Source organism: Leucopleurus acutus (assembly GCF_964270905.1).
Source record: "Leucopleurus acutus genome assembly, chromosome: 16".
NCBI classification, from domain to species: domain Eukaryota; kingdom Metazoa; phylum Chordata; class Mammalia; order Artiodactyla; family Delphinidae; genus Leucopleurus; species Leucopleurus acutus.
Genome location: NC_139158.1, coordinates 65,752,860 through 65,773,066, shown reverse-complemented (window position 1 = coordinate 65,773,066; position 20,207 = coordinate 65,752,860). Strand labels below are relative to the sequence as shown.

Here is a 20,207-nt window from a genome sequence, read left to right as displayed (position 1 = left end):
GCTGGTGAGGTTGGCAGGGTTGGGAGGTTGCACTGACACCCCACCCCCCCGACACCCTCTACCCCAGAATCCAGGCCAGGCAGCCTGGCAGGTGGATGGGGAGGGCAGCTCACAGGCCAGGAGGCCACAGCCCTGATCTCAGAGAGCTTTGTGAGATCTCCCCCTTCACAGATGTGGAAGTGGAGGCTCAGAGAGGAGAGCAGTCAGCCTCAGGTCACACAGCAAGGCAGAGGCCAGCTCTTGAATGAGGGTGTGGGACTGGGACCCGGACTGAAGATAAGATTCTTGGGGCACCAGGTCCAGGAGCACTGGGCTGAGGAGGAGCTAGAAGAGGAGATGCTGGCCCCAAAGGACCACAGGCTAGGCAAGTCCCAGGGACCCAACCAGACACCACCTGGCCCGGCCAGATGAGGGCTGGCCACCATGTGGCTAAGTGGAAGGCCTCCATCAGAGTCTCCATGTGACCTCGGCAAGTCACGCCCCCTCTTGGGCCTCAGCATCTGCACCTGGACAAAGGCCCTGGCATGCCAAGGATTCCTTAACAGACCCCCAGCATCAGTGGTGACCACAGGGAACACGGAGGTGACACGTTTTGCTCTCTCCCAGCCTCTCCAAGGTCATGTCTCCCAGGCCTTGCCCCCGTGGTTCCACCCCCGCTGGCCGATGGCCGACAGGCCTTGGGGGGACAGATGCCAGCCGGCCCCTGCCCACGGTGCCCGCTATTCCTGCCAGCAGCTCTGGCTGCTTCCCTGCTCTGGGAACACACAGTGCCCCCTCGTCCCCGCCCCCGCCCACACCCACGCAGGAGCTCCGTCCAGGGACATGGGTGGGCAGAAGCACCTGGCGGCCAGGCCCCTCAACACTGTCGGCCCTGTGCTCAACCCCACACACTCAAAGCTCACAGGTGCCACCCTGGACATGTGACCTCAGGAAGGTCCAGGCCTTCCTTTATTCATCCATGAAACGGGGGCTCTGGCAGGTCTCTGGGGGAGAAGGCATCCAAGCCTGAGTTGAGCACAGTGGTCAGCAAGAGAGCCAAAACCCTTAATGCTCCTACGGGCTGTTCATGGGATCAAGGCCAAGGGTGGAGGGGCGTCTGCTGCACGCTCCCTCCTCCCCACCACTTAACCCTCCCTGGACCCGTAATTACCCTCCAGCCTCCAGCCCTTTGCACACGCTGTTTCCGCTCCTGAGGCTTCACCACCCACCTCCCCCTGCCCCCCATGAACTCCAGGGCACCCTATGGGCCTGACCACAGGTCATACTTGACCTTGCCTACCCTCCAACTGAGAGAGGTACTTCTCTTTTTCTGGGCTCACATAGCCTCCATCACATGGGGACTAAGAGTTGTACTGCTTGGGGACTTCCCTGGCGGTCCAGTGGTTAGGACTCAGCGCTTTCACTGTGATAGCCTGGGTTCAATCCCTGGTCGGGGAACTGTGACCCGAAAGCTGTGCGGTGCAGCCAAAAAAAAAAAAGTTGTACTGTTTGGGTTCAAAACCTAGCTCTGACCCTTCCTAGCTGTGTGACCTTGGAAAAGTTACTCTACCTCTCTGTGCCTACACCTCCTCACTTATAAAATAGGGACAAAAATAATAATTACCTCCAAGGATTGTTGTGAGGATTAAATGAAGTCATATTTGTAAAGGGCTTAGAACAGAGCCCAGACCTTAGCAAATGTGCCGTAAGTATTTGCCATTAACCAATAAGAGTAGCAGCTGACACCTGTTGAGCACCTACTGTATGCCAGGCCCGGTGCTCAGTATTTTACCTGGATTATCTCACAACAGCCTGGGAGGAGGGGCCGTTACGAACCTCGCTTTAAAACGGCAAAGACAGGGAGGCCCGGAGGCATCAGCTTCACCTCAAAATATATCTGGGGACGAAGGGGATTTTGCTGATATTAAGGAACTACTGTGCATTTCTTTCAGGTCGATTATGGTTTTTGTGGCTACTTTCGCAACATGAGTCTTATCTGTTAGAGATACATACTGAAAGATTTACACGTGAAGGAAGACATGCGTGCGGGATTTGCTTTAAAATGACACAGGAAGGGGGCTTCCCTGGTGGCGCAGCGGGTGAGAGTCCACCTGCCGGTGCAGGGGACACGGGTTCATGCCCCGGTCCGGGAGGATCCCACATGCCGCGGAGCGGCTGGGCTCGTGAGCCATGGCCGCTGAGCCTGCGCGTCCGGAGCCTGTGCTCCGCAACGGGAGAGGCCACAGCAGTGAGAGGCCCGCGTATCGCAAAAAATAAATAAATAAAATGACACAGGAAGGGGGTGGCACAGAACAGGTTTGGAGGGGCCAGGCCTGGCCATGGGTGGTACTTGGGGCTCAGTGACAGGTTCATGGGGTTTGTTATACTAATATGCTTCCATAATAAAGAGTTTAAAAAGGAAGATGAAATAAAATAATGCAAAACAATGTTGGACCCCCTGCAGCCCCATCAACTGCCTTAGCCTGGGCCAACCATTGTCACCCCTTCCCCTCGCTGGACCAATGCAGTCGTCCCTCTGGTCCGCCTGTCTCCACCCTCAGCCCCCAGTCTGCTCGCCACACAGCAGCCAGGTGCTCTCAGAAGGCCTCCTGCGGCCCCCGCCTCACTGGGAGGAAAGAGCCAACATCAGAAGGGTCCAGAGGCCCTCCCTGGACACCCCCGCATCTTACGGCCCTTCCTCCTGTCATCCTCCCTGCGCTGGACACCCCCGCATCTTATGGCCCCTTCCTCCTGTCATCCTCCCTGCGCTGGACACCCCCGCATCTTATGGCCCCTTCCTCCTGTCATCCTCCCTGCGCTGGACACCCCCGCATCTTACGGCCCTTCCTCCTGTCATCCTCCCTGCGCTGGACACCCCCGCATCTTACGGCCCTTCCTCCTGTCATTCTCCCTGCGCTGGACACCCCCGCATCTTACGGCCCTTCCTCCTGTCATCCTCCCTGCACTTGCTCTGTTCCCCTGGCCTCCTCGCTGTTCCTCCAACACTCCAGCCTACCACTAGCTTCCGATCTTTGCACTGGCTGTTCCCTCTACCTGGGTTCTCTTGCCCCAGGGAGCTACATGGCTCCTCCCTCCCCTCCTGGGAGGTGAGCTTCTGGGAGAGGTCTCCCCTCCCGCCCCCCACCCCCAGGCCCGCCATCCTATCTAATTACAACCCATTCTGTACAACCCAGCCAGTCTTCCCAGCTTTACGTTTGACCCGTGACACCTATCACGTTGTAACAGACCACGTGCAGATCTTCCTTATTTGCTGTGTTTTTGTCTCCCCCACCAGAGTGTCAGCTCTGTGAGAGCACAGATTTTTGTCTGGTTGGTTCTTTGCTGTACCTCCAGCCTCTAGAACATTGTCTGGCACATAGTGGCGCTCAGTAAATATTTGTGGGAGGGAGGGGTAGATGGAGGGAGGGATGGAAGGAGGGATAGAGGGATGGAAGGAGAGAGGGAGGGAGAAAAGGATGGTGGGATGGATAGAGGGAGGGAGGGAGGAAAGGAGGGAGGGAGGGATGAATGGGTCCTACCCAGGGCCCCAGGAGATAAAGAGATAGAGGCCTCAGCCCCAGGTCTGCCCAGCCCCACAGCCTATGCTCCGACCACTGCACTCTCCTGCCACTGCCTGGCATGTCCCCGTGGCAGAGCCTCTGACCACCCTGGTTACATGGGACAGTGTGCAAGTCTGAGACAGCTGTAGACCCCGAGCCTCACCCGGCACGGCCGCAGGCATGGCACGGGTACCGGGGTTGCCTGCTGCATGAGCCAGGAGTGAGTGAGGCGTGAGCCAGGGGCTGTCCGTGTTCCAGGGCAACCAGAACGTGTCTGGTCCCGTGTTCCCGGTGCGAACACACTCAGGGCTGGCAGGCCTCAAACCGGCTCTGCCAGTGCGGCCAGGGCGGGGCGGGCGCTGCAGGCTCAGGCTGGCATGGTGGGCAGATGAAGGGGTGCTGCCCAAGCCGGGACCCGCCGCTCGGGGAGGGAGAAGCTAAGCGAGCGGACGGCGCCGCTCCCACTAATCCCGGCCCCGTGCAGACAGAACTGTTCTGGCCCGAGCGGCTCTTGGGTTTCTTCCTGGGCAGTAAGGGGATCCCTTTCCAGACCCCAGGCCCTGCCCTGCTCTGTAAAGGGCAGGATCCCTTCCCGCTAGGATCCGTCCACAGCCTAGAAGCCCGAGACAGAAGGGCAAGGCCGGGAAGTGGCCGGCGCCGGAGCAGGACAAGGCAGCAGGGAACCTGGTGTAAAGCCTGGCTCTGCCCCACGGTGCTGCACGGTCCTGAGCCAATCGTGGCCCTTTCAGGACCGTTTCCCCAGGTGGAAAGCAGTGCTGGGCATGGATTCCAGGGACCCTCCATCCCACGGTGCCGATTTATCTAGAAGAGGCCACCTCGGCGACTCCAGCCCTGCCCCCAAAGCCCACCTCTGAGGATAGACATGGCCAGAGCCCGGACTCACACACATCCTTACTCCCCACAGAAACAACAATGATAAAAATACCTGCTGAGGGCTTCCCTGGTGGCGCAGTGGTTGAGAATCCGCCTGCCAGTGCAGGGGACACGGGTTCAAGCCCTGGTCCGGGAAGATCCCACATGCCGCGGAGCAACTAAGCCCGTGCACCACAACTTCTGAGCCTGTGCTCTAGAGCCTGCGAGCCACAACTACTGAGCCTGCATGCTGCAACTACTGAAGCCCAAGCACCTAGAGCCCATGCTCCGCAGCAAGAGAAGCCACCGCAATGAGAAGCCCACACACTGCAACGAAGAGTAGCCCCCGCTCTCCACAACTAGAGAAAGCCCACGCGCAGCAATGAAGACCCAACACAGCCAAAAATAAAATAAATTTTAAAAATAAATTTAAAAAAATACGTGCTGATCACTGAACACTTAACTCTATGCCTGGCATCCAGCTTTACATGCACTGTTTCACCTGGTCCTCCCAACAACACTGTGAGGTAGGGACTGTTACTGTGCCCATTTCCCAGCAGAGGAAACTGAGGCCTAGTTGAGGCAAGTTGTAGTTCAGGCCCCCCACCCCACCCCTGGGCAGCCTCTATCTCCCCAAGACAGTTCAGGGTAGGAAAGAAATCTCAGGTACCCCCTGAAATGGCAGGGCCCATATTCCCCAAATCCACTGATCCTCCTGAGTCCTTAGAGGCCAAGCCCCAACCCTGCCCCCACTGTGTAACCCAGGCCATGGGTGTACCACTCAGAGCCTCAGTTCTCTCATCTGTAAAATGGGTAGGATCCTGCCAGCTTTGCCTAAGGGATACCGCTGTTTAAAGCCACAGGAACTGGAAGACTCAGTCCAACCCTCAGGACAAGGTGGAGAAGCTGCTGGGCCTACGTGCCTCGAGATGGATTAGGGGGAGGAAGAGTGAACATGAACCAGAAGCCCAGTGGTCTGTGGCGGACACTCAGCCCCTCATTACCAGCAGCCCAAGAGAGGAAGGATGATTCTTCCTGTGCCCCATGTAATCCAGTTCCAAGCCCTGTCAGTCTCACCTCCAAACACACCCTGAATCCACCTCCTTCCCTCCCACCACGGTCACCCCCTCGTCCAGCCCTCCAGGCTGGCCAATTGAAGGGAGAGAGCCTTTCTGAAATGTCCAACTGAACCCATCACTCCTGCTTACACCCCTCACAGCCCACACTCCAAGACAAAAGACAAAGTCCTCGCGGGGGACCTCCGAGGTCCTGCAGTGGACACTCCCAGCCCCACTCCCTTCACTCCTGCTCCACCCACACTGGCCACTTCCCCTTTCCCTAAGAACCCAATACACTTCTGCCTCGGAGCCTTTGCACTTGCTGTTCCCTCCACCCAGAGCATAATTCCTCCAGACAAATGCCTGACTCCCTCACTTCCTTCAGGTGCTTTACTCAAATGTCTCCTGCTCAGAGAGGCCTTTCCTGACCACCGTTTTAAATAGCAACACGCCCAGCCAATTCCGCTCTCTCTTTGAGCCTCATTCCAAAAGCTACTTCCTCACGGGAGGCTTCTCTGACCTCCCCCAGCCCAAGTGAGAACCTTCAACTTCTCCTTCCCGGCATGGACCATGGCTCTGATGACATAACATACCATATGACTACATGTCTGATGAGGACAGGGGCCACTTCTGTCTCACTCACAGCTGAATACTCTGCAGTGGGCGTAATATTCAAAATAGTTAACAGCTGGGATGCTGCGGCGCCATCTGGTCAGAACAGACACTGGCCCAAAGTACAGGGCCTATAGCATGGAGTGGGTACTTGGTAATTACTGAATGAATGAACAAAAGGATGAATGGAGGGATGGATAGATGGATGATAGATGGATAAGGTGGATGGATAGATGGATGGATGGATAAGTGAACAGGGCACACACAGTGGGCCTGGGACTTACCAGGGATGCCCGGGGCTCTGAAAAGGTGGCCCGGAGAAGGGAAGCGTGCATGCAAGCTCACCAGCCAGGCTCTGCAACTGCAGCCTCTCCTCCCGCACAGCCCGACTTTCATTTCCCATCCTTTCGGTCTGAGGAAGCTCCTTCCCCCAGGGGAACTGGGTGAGAAGGCGGGGCAGATGGCCCCCTGGTCCCAAAGAGGGGGGGCTCCCAGACTCCATCTGTCCCACCACAAAGGAGCTTTGTCCTCGGTGCTGAGAGCCCGGGGCAGACCGGAAGCTGCCCCTCAGCCTCCCAACAGGTCCCGGCACCCCCGGTCAGCTGGGCCAACAGCTCCAAAGCCAGATCCCAGGGACTGACACAGTATTGGGCACAGCCTTCTAAAATCTCATTAATCCTCCCTGGGAGCCCTAGGAGGGAGGTTCTAGGACGACCCGAATTTTTACAGATATAGAAACTGAGGCAAAGTTATCTGGCCAAGGTCTCCCAGCCATTAAAGAGCAAAGCTGGGATTCAAACCCAGGCCCACCTGGCACCAGAGTCTTCAGCCACAGCTCTCAACTCACCATGTCTGGAGTATAGACCCTCTGGGTTCAGCAGGGTGGAGGGGCCTTTTGGAGGTACAAGTGGGCAACCATGCCTGACCCTTCACGCTACCAGGAGACTACCACCCTGGCGAGGTTTACCCAACAAGGGAGGGAGGTCGGGCCCTGAACCCCGGAGGCCTCGCCCCACGCCCAGCCCGTGCCCCAGGTGCCTCTGGAGTCTGCCGGCCCCAACACGTCTCCACCGCTTCCTGCCAGGCAGGCGTGCACAGGGAAAGGCTGTGCGGGCAGGCAAACCAGGGGGCAGACACCCCCCACCCCTCACCCGCTGCTCCCCTGTCGCTCCCAGAACTGCCACCTGCCTGGCTGCCACCCACCTTCTCTCCAGGCCCATCTGCTCTCAGGGCAGTCACCAGAGCCACTTCACCAAAGCCACACTGCTGACGGGACACCTGCCCTCAGCTGGGCACTACCCACAGCACCAGACAAATCAGTTCTGTCCCGCCTCCTCTGCGCCTCTCCTCGCTGCCCAAGGGCAGTGTGTCGTCTCTCCAGGCAGGTACTCCCAGCCCTCCATGGACTGGCATCAGCCACCTCTCAGGGCCAAACTCTAGCACTCCTCTGAGCTCCAACAAGAGCAACTATTCACACTGCATCTTCAGGCCTTTCTCAAGCTCCACCTGCTCCCAGAGAACCATTCCATTCTTCCAGGTATGTCATATGTACCGCTTCCTCCAGGAAGTCTTCCCTGACCCGCTCCCTCCAAGACCCCAGACCAGCCCCTACCTTCTGTCCCAGGCAGGGGTTCTTGATCCTTATCTTAAACCCCAGCCTCTGTGGACTACCTTCACTTGGCAACAGTAACTGAGCACTTGAGCCCGGCCTGATCCTTCTCTCTGTCCTCCCTTTACACCTTCAGCAGGAGGCCTGCCCTGCTCCCAGCAGCCCCAGGCCAAAGCCTTGCCTGATCAACTGAGACATCGTCTAAATACCTTGTACTTGACCTACCGCTCCCCACCTCCCCAGGCTACGTGGACACACATCAGGCTCTTTCCCACCTCCAGATCTTTGCTCATGCTTTCTCTTCTTCCTGGTAGGCCCTCACCCTTCTTTTCCCCTCATGAGCTCCTGCTCACCCTTTAAGCTTCAGGCCAGGTTATCACCTCCTCTGCAAAGCCCTTCTGTTATCATAATAGCTGCCCCAGTTCATATGGTTCCTACCTCATGGTAGGGCAATGATCAGGGTCTGTGTCTGGCTCCCCCAGGTTGTAGCCTACTCCCAGAGTGAATCTTTGGGGTCCCCAGCACCCAGCACAAGGCCCAGACCTCACCAGCAGGTAATCAGAAGTCCAGCTGCCGACTCCCTGCCTGGAGACCCCAGGGGCAGAAGCCAGGAGCAGCTCCCAGAGGCAGTACTGAGTCCGATTTTGCCCACACTGACCACAGATCTAAGGTAGGGGCGGAGTGGGGGAGAGGGCTTTCCACCAACGGCCAACTGGTAACCAAACCCACGTCGTTTCTGAAACTAGGGCACAGGAGAGAAACGGGAACAGCAGAATTGTCCCCAAATAGAACTGTGGCTCATCTGGTTCCAGGGCCTCCGGGAACACCTGGCAGGGGTGGGGGTGGGGAGGGCAGGTGGCTGCCCCAGAAGCTGTGAAAGGAGATCTGAAGCTTGGAGGGTGGGGAGGTCGACACCACCGCAGTCGGCACCGACACCCTGCCCACCTCCCTCAGGGCTGGGCCAAATCCTGGAAGGTGGCGGGTCCTCTCCCACTTTCCCCCACCCGCCCATGGGATGCTCCCTAAACCATCCCACCTCCCAGCCTTTGCTCAGCCGGGTCCTCTGCCTGGAATGCTGCTCCCCTTGCTGCTAGTCAGAATCCTGCCAATCCTTGTAAGCGTAGCCACGGACTGGGCACTTTCTATAAGCCCGACATGGGCAGGCATCTGGGGAGAATGAGCTCATCACATCTTCCCAACAGTCCTGTGAGGAAAAGACTCCTGCCCCCATCTCACAGATAAGGAAACTGAGGCTCAAAAAGAGAAGCCATTTGCCCAGGACACAGAGCAGAGGAGGCAGGTGGACCAGGTGATGTGGTGGGACCTGGGTGGCGGCAGCCAGAGGGCACCCAGAAGGCCTGGCAGGGCCTGGTTCAGCTTCCTAGGCAGGCCCAGCCTTGGGGACTTGGCATAACTCAGGGCCAGAGAACACAGGGCACAGGGGACAGAACAAGAGCCCCTACATCCCTCTGACCCCCACCCTAGGGTGGCTGAGGACTGAGGAGCCACATTGGTACAAAGTGATGGAACTATCTCCCCCCAGATATGCACAGACCCACTGCACAGATGAGAAAACTGAGTCCTGGAAGGGGACAGTTTCCCCATCTGGAAAGTGAGATGTGCCACAGGAACCTTCTGGCTGTGACATCCCCCTATGGTCTGGTGGATGCTATTTCCTTTCTCTGGGTCTCAGTTTTCCTATCTGGAGAATGGGGCTGTGATTCCCTTCCGCCCCAGGTTGAAACAAATTATAAAACAGCTAACATTTATTGAGTGTTTACTACATGCTGGCATTGCTCAGAGCATCACGCATAGTGCCACACTCGATCCTTAGACCAAGTCTGTGATGTGGATACTGCCATCGGGCCTGTTTTTCAAATGGGGAAACTGAGGCAGAGAGAGGTGAGCTGACTCACCAAAGTCACACAGCTAATATGGAGGTAGAGGAGAAACCCGTGGGGCTAGGGGCGGGGTGGCTTCCCGGAGGAGGCTCCTGGCCTTCACACTGCCCAGAGAGGAGCGGCAGGGAGGGGCTGGAGGAGGGGTCAGGGGTCAGGCAGGAGGCAGAGTGGGGCTCAGCCCAGAGGAGGCAGGGCAGGCCTGAGGTGCTGAGGAGGCCCTGGGTCCAAATCCATGCTCTGGGTGGCTTCGGCAAGCCTTCTTGCTCCTCTGAGCCTCAGTTTCCTCTTTGGTAAAATGGGGCCAGAACTGCTGCCTCGCAGGGATGCTGTGGGGACCAGACACAGCCATTCGCCTGGCACTGGGCAAGGGCTCCACTATGTGCTCAAGGAGCAGATGACAATGGAAGGAATCCTCAGGGCTGGGCCACTGGGCTCACTGTTCCTTTAGGATCCGGGTGGTATCTGACTCTCCACTCCGAAGGGGTGGGAAGGGGGGCCCAACCTGCCTCTTCTCTAATTCCTAGACAGAACCCTCCCAGCTCCGCCAGCTTTCCAGGCTGTGTGACCTCAGACAAATCACTTCACCTCTCTGAACTTCCGGATCTTCCTTTTGATAATAAGTTGAGGCTTCCACAGGGCTCTGAAAGAGGAGTTCCTCACTGGAAGGACTAAGGGCTTATGCGGGGAGGGTGGCTCAGTTCCACCTGCCCAAGCAGAGAGAGTAGTGTCTGGCATGACCCTGCCTTGAGGCCTCAGTTTCTTCATCTGCCAAATGAAGTGGGTTTTTTTTGCCATGCTGCGTGGCTTACGGGATCTTAGTTCCCCGACCAGGGATCGAACCCGCACCCGCTGCAATGGAGGCACAGAGTCCTAACCACTGGACCGCCAGGGAATTCCCCAAATGAAGATTTTTATGATGGTCTGTCTCCCTCCCAGCCCTGCTGGGGATGGCCAGAGGTGATTGAGGAAAGTGCTTTGTAAACTGTAAAGTGTGGCACCCTTGGGAGTGATCACTATCACCGTACTCCCTTAGAGGCAAAAAGAATCCTATGACTCGCCATCTAAGGCAGAATGTGCTAGAGCCATGAGGGAGGGCAGAGAATGGGCAAGGCAGGTGCAGAAGAGGGGAGCGTGGAAAGTATGGACTTGGGCTGGGGCAGAGAGGATGGTCAACAAAAGCTTTCCGGAGGCAGAGGCATCTTAGCCATGATGGGTGTGGAGAGGGAGGGCACACCAGGCAGCAGGACCCACAGGGTAAAGCATGGATGCGGGAAAACCCGGGGCCAGCAGGAAGGCAGCTGATGGTTCAGAAAGGCTAAAGGGTCACCTGAGTGAAAGGGAAGTGTGGGAGGTGACAGGGTGAAGCAGAGAAAAGAGCTCAGCCCAGACCACCAGCACCCCCAGGGGCCCTTGCTGGGGACCTTCCCCAAACCACAAGAGCAGTAACAGCCCCTGCCTCCAGGCCACGTGGGCAAAGACGCAAAACACCCAGTGCTCAAAGGGCAGCCACCTTCAGAGAGATGGACCCATTCAGTGAGGGGGCCTTGAATGCCAGGGCTCAGGGCACTGGGAGGCCTTGACAAGCCACCGGAGGGCAAGGGCTGAGGCGGGAGGTGGGCTCAGGGAGGCTGGCTGGAGATGGGGGCTTCCAGTAGGTCCAGCCACCAAACTTGTCTGTCTCTAGTTAACCTCCCCACCAGCCCCACCCCATAGGACTAGCCTGAACACAGGCGTCCAGTCTCAGCCCTAGCGTTCCTGGATCAATTGACCTGCAGAGACCCAGAATTCCCGCCTCGTCAGGGAACTACCTTCATAATCACAGACACTCAGAAATCGTAAACACTTACTGTGCGGGGGCCCTGCGTCGGAGCAGACACAAATTCGCTCACCTGACCCTCACGCCACCTTGTCAAAGCTGTACTGGCATTGCTGTCCCCACATCAGGGATGGGGAGACTCAGGCTCAGAGCAACCATTTTCCCACAATCACACATAGCGAACAAGTGGCAGAGCCAGGACTCGAACCAGAACCAGTTCGCTCCAAAGGTCTGGCTACTTCCACTCCCTTTAGTCCATGAGCAACCATGGAGCGCCCATTATGTGCCAATTCTGGAAGCTGGGGATCCCAGCAAGATCCCAGTCCCCCAGATCTGAGTGTAGGTCCACCAGCCAGAGGTGGAAGCCCAGAAAGTCAGGATCACCTGCCCGCCCAGCGACACACCCACCCTCTACCCAGGGAAAGAGCCCAGCCAAGCTGAGCGCACACCCAGGGGGACTCAGACGCCTCACATCAACCAGAAGCCAGAAGTCTGGGCTCACATCTCACTCCGCTGGGTGATTGCGGCCCCAGCCCTTGGCCTCTCTGAGCCTCATTTCCCTCTTCTATGTAATAGAAACAAAAATTCCATCCACCCCAGGGATGGGACAAAGAATGGAATAAGTCACCTTGCTATGACCTGGCCGGAGAGGGCACAAGTGAGGACATCGACATCAGACAGAGTAAAAGTCAAGGCCACAAATTTGGATAAAGCAGCAGGAGAAACGATAATCAGACCTTGACAGGGAAGCTGAGCTTCCCGACGCCACACTAACCCCAACTTCCATCCCCCCGCCGGGAGACTACCTGTGCCGGCCTCACAGCCCAGCAGGTCTGAGGACTCCAAGGACCCATCCCCACAGTCTCTCAACAGCCCCCCACAGCCCCGCTGACATCGCCAGGCTCACATGGCATCAAAGAGGACTCAGCCAGGCCAGCCCCTGGAGAACCCCGGCTAAGATCCCTGTCGCAGAGCCTCAGGAGGGAAGATCCCATGCCGGACAGATGAAGAAACTGAGGACCAGAGGAGAAAAGGACCCGGGCAAGATCACCTAGCTTCTTCTCCTCTCTCGCTTCTCATTTTATACTGGAACTTCTCTGGGTAGTTTCAAGAGGAGGGGAGGTACTGGGGTTCAGGTTGGAGGGGCAGTCACTTGCTCAAGGTCCCACAGAAAGGGGTGGGGAAACCAGGGTTCTGGCTTCCACCTCTGGGATCTTCCCCAATCATCCACTCCTTGACTCAGCCCCCCATCCCCTGCATTGTATTGTGGGAAGGAACAGGCTGGCTGGGTGGGGCGAGCCCTGGATGAAAAGATAGGAGATGGGGCTTCCCTGGTGGCACAGTGGTTGAGAGTCCGCCTGCCGATGCAGGGGACACGGGTTCGTGCCCCGGTCCGGGAAGATCCCACATGCCGCGGAGTGACTAGGCCCGTGAGCCATGGCCGCTGAGCCTGCGCGTCCGGAGCCTGTGCTCCGCAACGGGAGAGGCCACAACAGTGAGAGGTCCGCATAACACACACACACAAAAAAAGATAGGAGATCTGCATTTTTCTCCCTGCTTGGACAATATGTCCTGGGTCTTTCTGGCCTCAGTTCCCCCATCTGTGAAAAGAGAAGGTCAGAACAGATCAGGAATGACAAACTCATGGCACACATACAGTGATGTCTAATCCTCTGTCTGGGGCAGACATTACTAATCTATCACAGCACTCTTTCCCATGAAGCCAAGAATGGACCTCAGAAGGTTTTTCAACACAGCAATCGTGGTCTGGGTTAGGCTTAACCCTAACCCGAGCCCTAACCTTAACCCTAACCCTAACCCTAACCCTGGGCCATCCCTAGACTGGGTAATGTCTGAGTCCCCGCAAGGGATGGGAAAGGGGAAAGAAAGACGTAACATTTACTGGGCATCCAATAGTTTCAAGCTGCTGGGAGACATTCTCTGATTTAATCCTCACAAGGGAGGTGTGCAGAAGCTGAGGTTCAGGGAGGCTGAGTGATTTGCCTTTGGACAGACAGCTGGGAACAGGGCCTTGAACACAGGGGAGGTACCTACTGGGTCATCCACCCCAGGAACAGTGATGCAGAGCCAGCTACCAGGTGAGAGCCTAAGGTACAGCTTCACGCCATCCTCCTTTTGGCCGTACTAAGTGCAACCTCCATGCCCATTTTACAGCTTCACAAACTGAGTCACAGGAAGGGGGTGTCAGCTGCCAGAAAACAATGGCCTCGAGCAGGTGTCTGGCTGTTCCCCACCCCTATCTATCGAGCTAATGTGATAAACGCTTTACTTCAGTCCCCTTGGGACATCCTGGGAGCCATGACTCATACTACCCCACTTCATAGATGAGGAAACTGAGATGCCCCCAAAGGAAGGGGCCCCACCCCTCTAGGGGCTCGAGTGGAAACCAGAGTGGTTTACCATGGAGATAAGGTGGTAGGAGCAATGGAGGGAAAGTAAAGGGCTGGGGGAACCCAAAGGGAGATAGAGGCTCGGGGGCCACACAGCTCAGGCAGGAAATGAGGCTCCGGTCAAACAGCCCAGGGCAGCGGGGTGGAGGCCTCTGAAGGGGCTGTAAGCCCTGCAGAGACACGGGAGGCCCAGCCCTGGAATAGGAGCCCAGAGCCCCACAGCCTAGGTGCGGCCCTGTCACTTGGCAACTGGGAGACCCTAACAAGTGTCTTCCCCTCTGGGTCTTAGAATTTACATGTGGAAAATGGGGCTAATCTCACCAAAGGCAAGCTTTCAAGAAGTTGGGCTACACCAGCAGACCTCTCCCAGCTCAGCCTCCTCACACACAGAGGGCAAAGCAGGACTCAGGTCACCCGGTATACGGGTGGCCTTGGCCGCCAGCATCCTTTCCTAGACCAGCACCTTCAGAATCAGTGGGAATCATCCACTCAAAGCCTTCACCGGACAGCTGGGGAGGCCAGACCTATTGGATGAACTGACCCACCCAGTGTCCCACCATACAAGGCAGGTCCCATTTCCCGAGCACCTGCTGGCTCCAGGCACTGGGCATACGGCCCTCCTTTAACCCTCACCTGATAGGAAGATATTTACTGTTCCCATTTTCAATACAAGGAAGCTAAGTCTCAGAAAGATAGAATGAATGACCCAAAGACACACAGCGGGCGGGCACGGTCAGAACTTGAACGCAAGCCTGAGTCCTGAGCCCTTACCCTACCTTTGTCTCCATCTCCCCAGCCGACCCCTCCCTGCTCCCCACCTCACTCCCAGCCTCCAGCCACCCTGCATGGCACTGCCCCAACCCCTGGCTCTCACCCTCTCCTGCCTTCCTGCTACCGAACTCCTACGCTACTTTCAAAGCCCAGCCTCAAATGCCTCCTCCTCTTGATATCTGATCTAGGCCCTCACAGAATACCTGGAGTCCAGCCCACAGATCATTTTCCACCAGGTGCCTTGGTCACCTCTGCACCCCTGGTCTCCAACATGGGGCTGTTAACCCCGGGGACACCAATCAGCCCCCTGTGGGAAGATGAAGGCCAAGCTCCTCCTCAAGGCCTACATGGCCCCACATGGCCCAGTCCTGCTGACAACACCCCCTCACTCACCTCTCACCCACTCCCCTTAATTTTCTACGCTCCAGACTCACAGGCTTTCTCATTGTTTCTCCATAACAGCACACGCTTCCCCACCTCAGGACATTTGGAGTTCCCTCTGCCTGGTAAGCCCTACCCCTAGCTCCACGCCTGGCCAACTCCTCCACGCTTCCTTTGAGATTCCTCTGCACCCCACGCCTCTCCCTCTGAGCCCTTATCACATCTGTGATTATATATTAATTTATTTGGCAACCTGTTTGCTACTTGGCTCACCCTCTAGACTTAAATTTCTGGGCAGCCAGGGACCTGTTCACAATTCCCCAGCAAGGACCCACCCAGGCTGACCACTCCTCACAACCCCAGGGGCCCTGGGGCGCGTCTGAGCTGAAGGGAAGAAATAGCGCTCTGCCCCTTCTTTGTTGGGGGAACTGCTGCCCCCTCCTGTCACCACCTCCTGGAAGCCTCCTGAGGCCTCCTACAGCTCCCACTGCTAACCCATCGCCACACTGCTCAGCCCAAGTTCAAAGCTCCTAGAACATTGTAGGCGCTCAATACAGGGCCATGGATGCTTGTATCTCGGCAGGTTTGGGGAAACGGGGTCAGTTGAGGACCAGGGATGGGCGGTCTGTCAACAGGCCACTGAGCCATCTCCTCCCTGGCTCCTGGGGCTTTGGGGGAGCTAGACAAGCCCCCCTCCCCACCCCGCCAACCCCAGGTCACAATCAGGGAAGAAGCCAAAGCAGGAACTAGCTATGAGCTGGGGCTACTCCATGCTCTGGGAAGAAGCGAGGGGAGGAGAGGAGAGAGCTGGGGGGCCTTCCTGGGAGAGGTGAGCCTTAAGCTAAGCCTTAAAGAGCAAGAGTAGACAAGCAGCTCTTAGAGGAAAGGGCACTCCCAGCAGGGACACCAGCAAAGGCCCCGGAGCCGCACAGGAGGGCCTAGGCAGGCAGTCGGCTGAAAGAGGTGACACACTGTAAATCATTCCCCTGGGTGGAAAGACCACATCACCACACCACCAAAAGGGCCTCGTGGCTTCCACCCAATCACTCACTCATCAGTAGAGTCTTTTCCAACACTGTCTCGTGCCTGGTCCCATAATGGGAAACCCCAGTTCCCCCACCACTGGAAGGGTGCAAGGGCAGCCAGACCAGGGACTCTGAGGTCTAGGCTCTCATTCCAGCTTCAAACTGTGTGGCTTGGTCAAGTCACTTCCCCTCTCTGAGCCTCAGTTTCTTCACCAGCAAAACGGAGATACACAAGAGTCCCTACCTCATAGGAGGTGCTCAGTAGATGTTAGCAGCTATCATTATCATGGGCCCATTTTATACTTAACAAAACTGAGGCCAGAGGGAGTAGTGAGTTGTCTCAGGTCACACAGCTGCTGGGTGGCAAGACTGTGCCGGGGCTGTTTCTTTCTCGAGGGTTAGGAGGTGGCTTTGGGGGCACCAATCCACCCCCCTAGGACCAGCCATCTCACCTCCCACCCATCTTTTTTAGGCAATTCATCCAGTGAAGTGCTCATTTATTGAACACCTACCACATGCTAAGCCCCTCCCCGCAGAAGTGCCTACAGTCTTCCCCTGAGGATCCCCACTGCACACATGTGGACTCAGAGGGGTAGTCCCTTGGCCCAGGTCACCCAGTGAGACGAGAAGCCTAGGTCTTGTCTCCCCAGCCAGGAGGCCAAGATGAGGGTCAGCAACAGAACCAGCCTGGTCCATTCTTGAAATCGTCTGGTCTCAGCTGCACTATGGCTGGGCCTGGACTCACCCCAGGTGACCCAGAGAGCACTGTCCCAATTGGACAGAGTCCCTGAAGCCCGGGAATCTTTACCCAGGGCCACGCACGAGCTCCGTCCACTCTCAAGTCTGCCTGAAGGCCCCAGAGGCTGAACTGCTACCCCACAGGTGACCCCCTTCTGTTCACCCCAAGCTTCCACCAGCCCAGTAAGCCCAGCCAGGCCCGCAGCGGGGCCTGATGAGGACCCCTAGCTCAGAGAGGGCAGGCAGCTCTTTGAGGACACACAGGAGGGCAAGTAAGTGGTGGTCCCTGTCGGGACTCAAACCCACCACCAAGCCCAGCCCAGGCGGACAAATGGACCCAGCCTGGTGGCGAAATCCCCAAACTTTTGCCAACTTCTGAGCAGACAGGCGGCTGGGCCTGTCGAGAGGCGAGGCTGGGGGCTGTGGGCAGCAGGGACCAAGCACAGTCTGGCCAGTCCCTTCCAGGCCGGCAGCACCAGGCCCTGCCCGAGGCCCCACGAGGACAGGGAGATCCTGGTGCCCCGGCCCGGCACCCCCAACCCGGCGCCCCCAGGCCCACCCTGTCCGCCCCCTCTCCACCCCCCACCCAGGGCTGGGGGCGCCAGGCCGGGCAGCCGCGGCCAGAGGCGGCGCCGCCTGGCTCAGATTTCAGATTTGGCCTAGACCTGGCCCGGGGGCTCAGGCCCGGCTCGCTGCTTGCCCTCAGGGGGCCCGTAGAGGGACAGTGAGCCGGAGGGGGTCCCCGCGCGGACCGGACCTCTACGCCCCCACCACCCAGCCCCCTCCCCCGGCGGCATCACAACAAAAGGCCGCGCCAGACAAGTCCCGGTGCGCCCGCCCTGCGCTCCCGGATCGCAGCTCAGCCCGGGGGGGTGGGGGTTGGAGGGGGGGCCAGGAGCCCCGCGGCCCGGCGATCCGACGCCAGGGTGGTCCCCGGGCGGGGGCTCCCTCACGCGGGCCGGGACTGGGGGCCGGCGGAGGGCCGGGGGGCGCTCACCTGGGCCGGCGGGCAGGCGGACGCACCGGCAGACAGACGCACCGGAGGACCGACCGCCGGACGGCCAGGGGTTCGGGCACACGGCGGCCTGGCCGCTCCGGCTCCCAGGCCGGAATGGATTCCGGGCCGGGAGAGACAGATCGAGAGAGAAAGGGAGGAGGAGGAGGAGGAGGCGGCGGCGGCCTGGGGAGGGGAAGAGGAGGGAGGGAGCATGCGAGCAGGGAGGAGGGGCCCGGCAAGCCGCCGGGAGGAGGAGGAAGGAGGAAGCGCGCCGGGACAGTTCCCTGCCGGTGACCTGGGAGAGACTCGTGCGCGACCTCCCCACGCCAAGGGTCCCGGCGGGCCGGGGAATGCGGGGCGGAGGCACCGGGCACAGAAGCCCCGCCCCCACCCCGCCCTGAGAGCGCTCCCTACCCTTCGGGGCGCCCACCAGCCCTCAAGCCAAAATGCCCTCCCTAACTCCCCCCCAGCCCACCCACCCCATTTACCCCAAATCTACCTCTCCCGAAATTATTAGTTAATAATCAACAGCAGCACTGACGGAGCGCTCACTTCTTGCCAGGTGCCAGGCTAAGCGGTTCAGGTCAATTTTAGGATCTATTCCTACCAACCACCTGGGCTGGGCGGGCCAACGATTATCCCCATTTTACAGACGAAGAAACTGAGGCACAGAGAAGGGAGTCACCTGACAAGAACCGGACCTTAGACCCTGGCCTTGACCTGAGTTTCCCAAAGTGGGGACTGAAGCAGGAAGGACGGTGTGGTAAAGAGCAACATTTCTCTAAATAGCTGTGCATTCATTTTAATGTGCATCAGAAAGAAGAAAAGCAGCTAAGGCAGCCCATCCGAAGCCAGCAAGTTCCAGACACTCCTGCTTAGGCGGGGGCTGAAGCAGGTATTTAGTGGCAATTACACTTCCAAGTAGATAAAGAGGCTGAGTACATCTGGACACAGGGGCAGGGAGTGCAGCAGAGAAAGGAGGGGACATTGAGGAAATGCTGGTTTAGCCACAAAACCTCCCAGCACCGCTCTCTGACCCCTCCCCCCACTCCCACCATCTCCCGACCCAGGCTTCAGGGCTGCCCTTTGGGGCTGGGTGCCCCACCCTTGGCTCTTCACATGTCTTCCTGGAATGATGGCACAGGGGAAGGTGAGCCTGAATCCAGCGTTAAATGCCACCAGCTGCCTCTACTTTCCTTCTCTGAAAGTTCTCTCATATCACAGATGGGAAAGTAAGGCCCAGCCGGGCCAAATGGTACCAGCCTGGGCTTCTCCTGAAAGGAGCTGGGAGGGGAACCCTAGAATATGGGAAGCAAAGACCTCAGGGTACAATATAGTATCCAGGAGACCAGGAATGAGCAAGGCCTTAAGCCAGACTGATCTGAGTTCAAATCTAGACTAGTTGCCCACCCACCGTACCTTGTACAAGTCCATCAACTTCCCCAGCCCAGGTCCTCTCAACTATGATACAGGAGTGAACATGGCCACAGAGGACTCCTGGGAAAGTTAAAACTGACAAGGGTGAGGGTGACTGAGGTTGTGCTCAATGAAGCGTAGCTCTTATGGTTGGTAAACTGAGGCCAGAGCGGGAGAGGGCTGCTTGAAGCCCCACAGCAGGTCAGCAGCAGAGCCAGCACCAGTAAGCCAGCCTGGGCTGGTGAAATGGCTACACATATTTGCAGGGCTGGCTTAAAGATTAACCGCAGCTTCCCAGGATACTGGGCGGGCCCCTAGCTGGAGGAGCAGGTTTCTCAGCCTTCATTCACTCCTCAGACAGGCCTGAAGGCCTTTACTGGAGGCCTGGGCTAGGGGTGGGCTGTTCACCCAGTGGTGTGCTGGAGCTGGCTCTTCCGACAGACTGTGTTCATCTCTTCCCAACTCCACGTTCAATGATGTCATGTTGGTACCTTGACATCAGCCATGGTGGAAGTACTGACACCTAGGAAATCAGCAAACACTACAAATCAAGGCTTTTTCCCTTCCAGAAAGCTAGTTGTCGAATATTTCCTGGCATATCACTAGATTCATCCCCAGGAGTTCAACTGAAAGTTCTGAGCTTCTTCTAGAGCTGGGACGACAGAGGGCTTAGAAGCACAGACTTGGGACCCACAGACCTGGGTTCAAGTCCCATCTCTGCCCCTTTGTGGATATGTGACCTTGAGCAGGCCATTTCTCTGAGCCTCACTGTGCCAACCTGCAAGATGGGCTAAAGACAGTGATCCTCTCAGAAGGCTCACGTGAGGATGAAATGAAGTAATGCACACCCAGTATGTCTGAGCCTTTTTCATACCCTGCCCGCTCTCTTCGAGGAGTGGGGGCAGCTGGGACACATCTCGGCTGTATGAGCACAGATGCAGCCTTCCACCTGGAGCCACCACTGGCTCGGCTCAGCGGCTGAGGTTCTCAAGAGGTCGTACAGGAGGATGTGACCGGCACAGTGGTTTCATGATTGAGCGTTGGAAGAGTTCGTTATTTT

The 20,207-nt window shown here is 57.7% G+C and overlaps 1 protein-coding gene across 1 annotated transcript in view; it reads right to left on the bottom strand.

The window, feature by feature from the left end:
- Positions 1 to 17,831, bottom strand: part of SRC (SRC proto-oncogene, non-receptor tyrosine kinase) — a 56,200-nt gene extending 38,369 nt beyond the window's left edge. The window contains exon 1 of the mRNA XM_082858224.1: positions 17,732 to 17,831. The gene's annotated coding sequence lies outside the window, so the exon portion shown is untranslated. The remainder of the gene's footprint in view (positions 1 to 17,731) is intronic.
- Between the last annotated feature and the right edge of the window lie 2,376 nt (positions 17,832 to 20,207).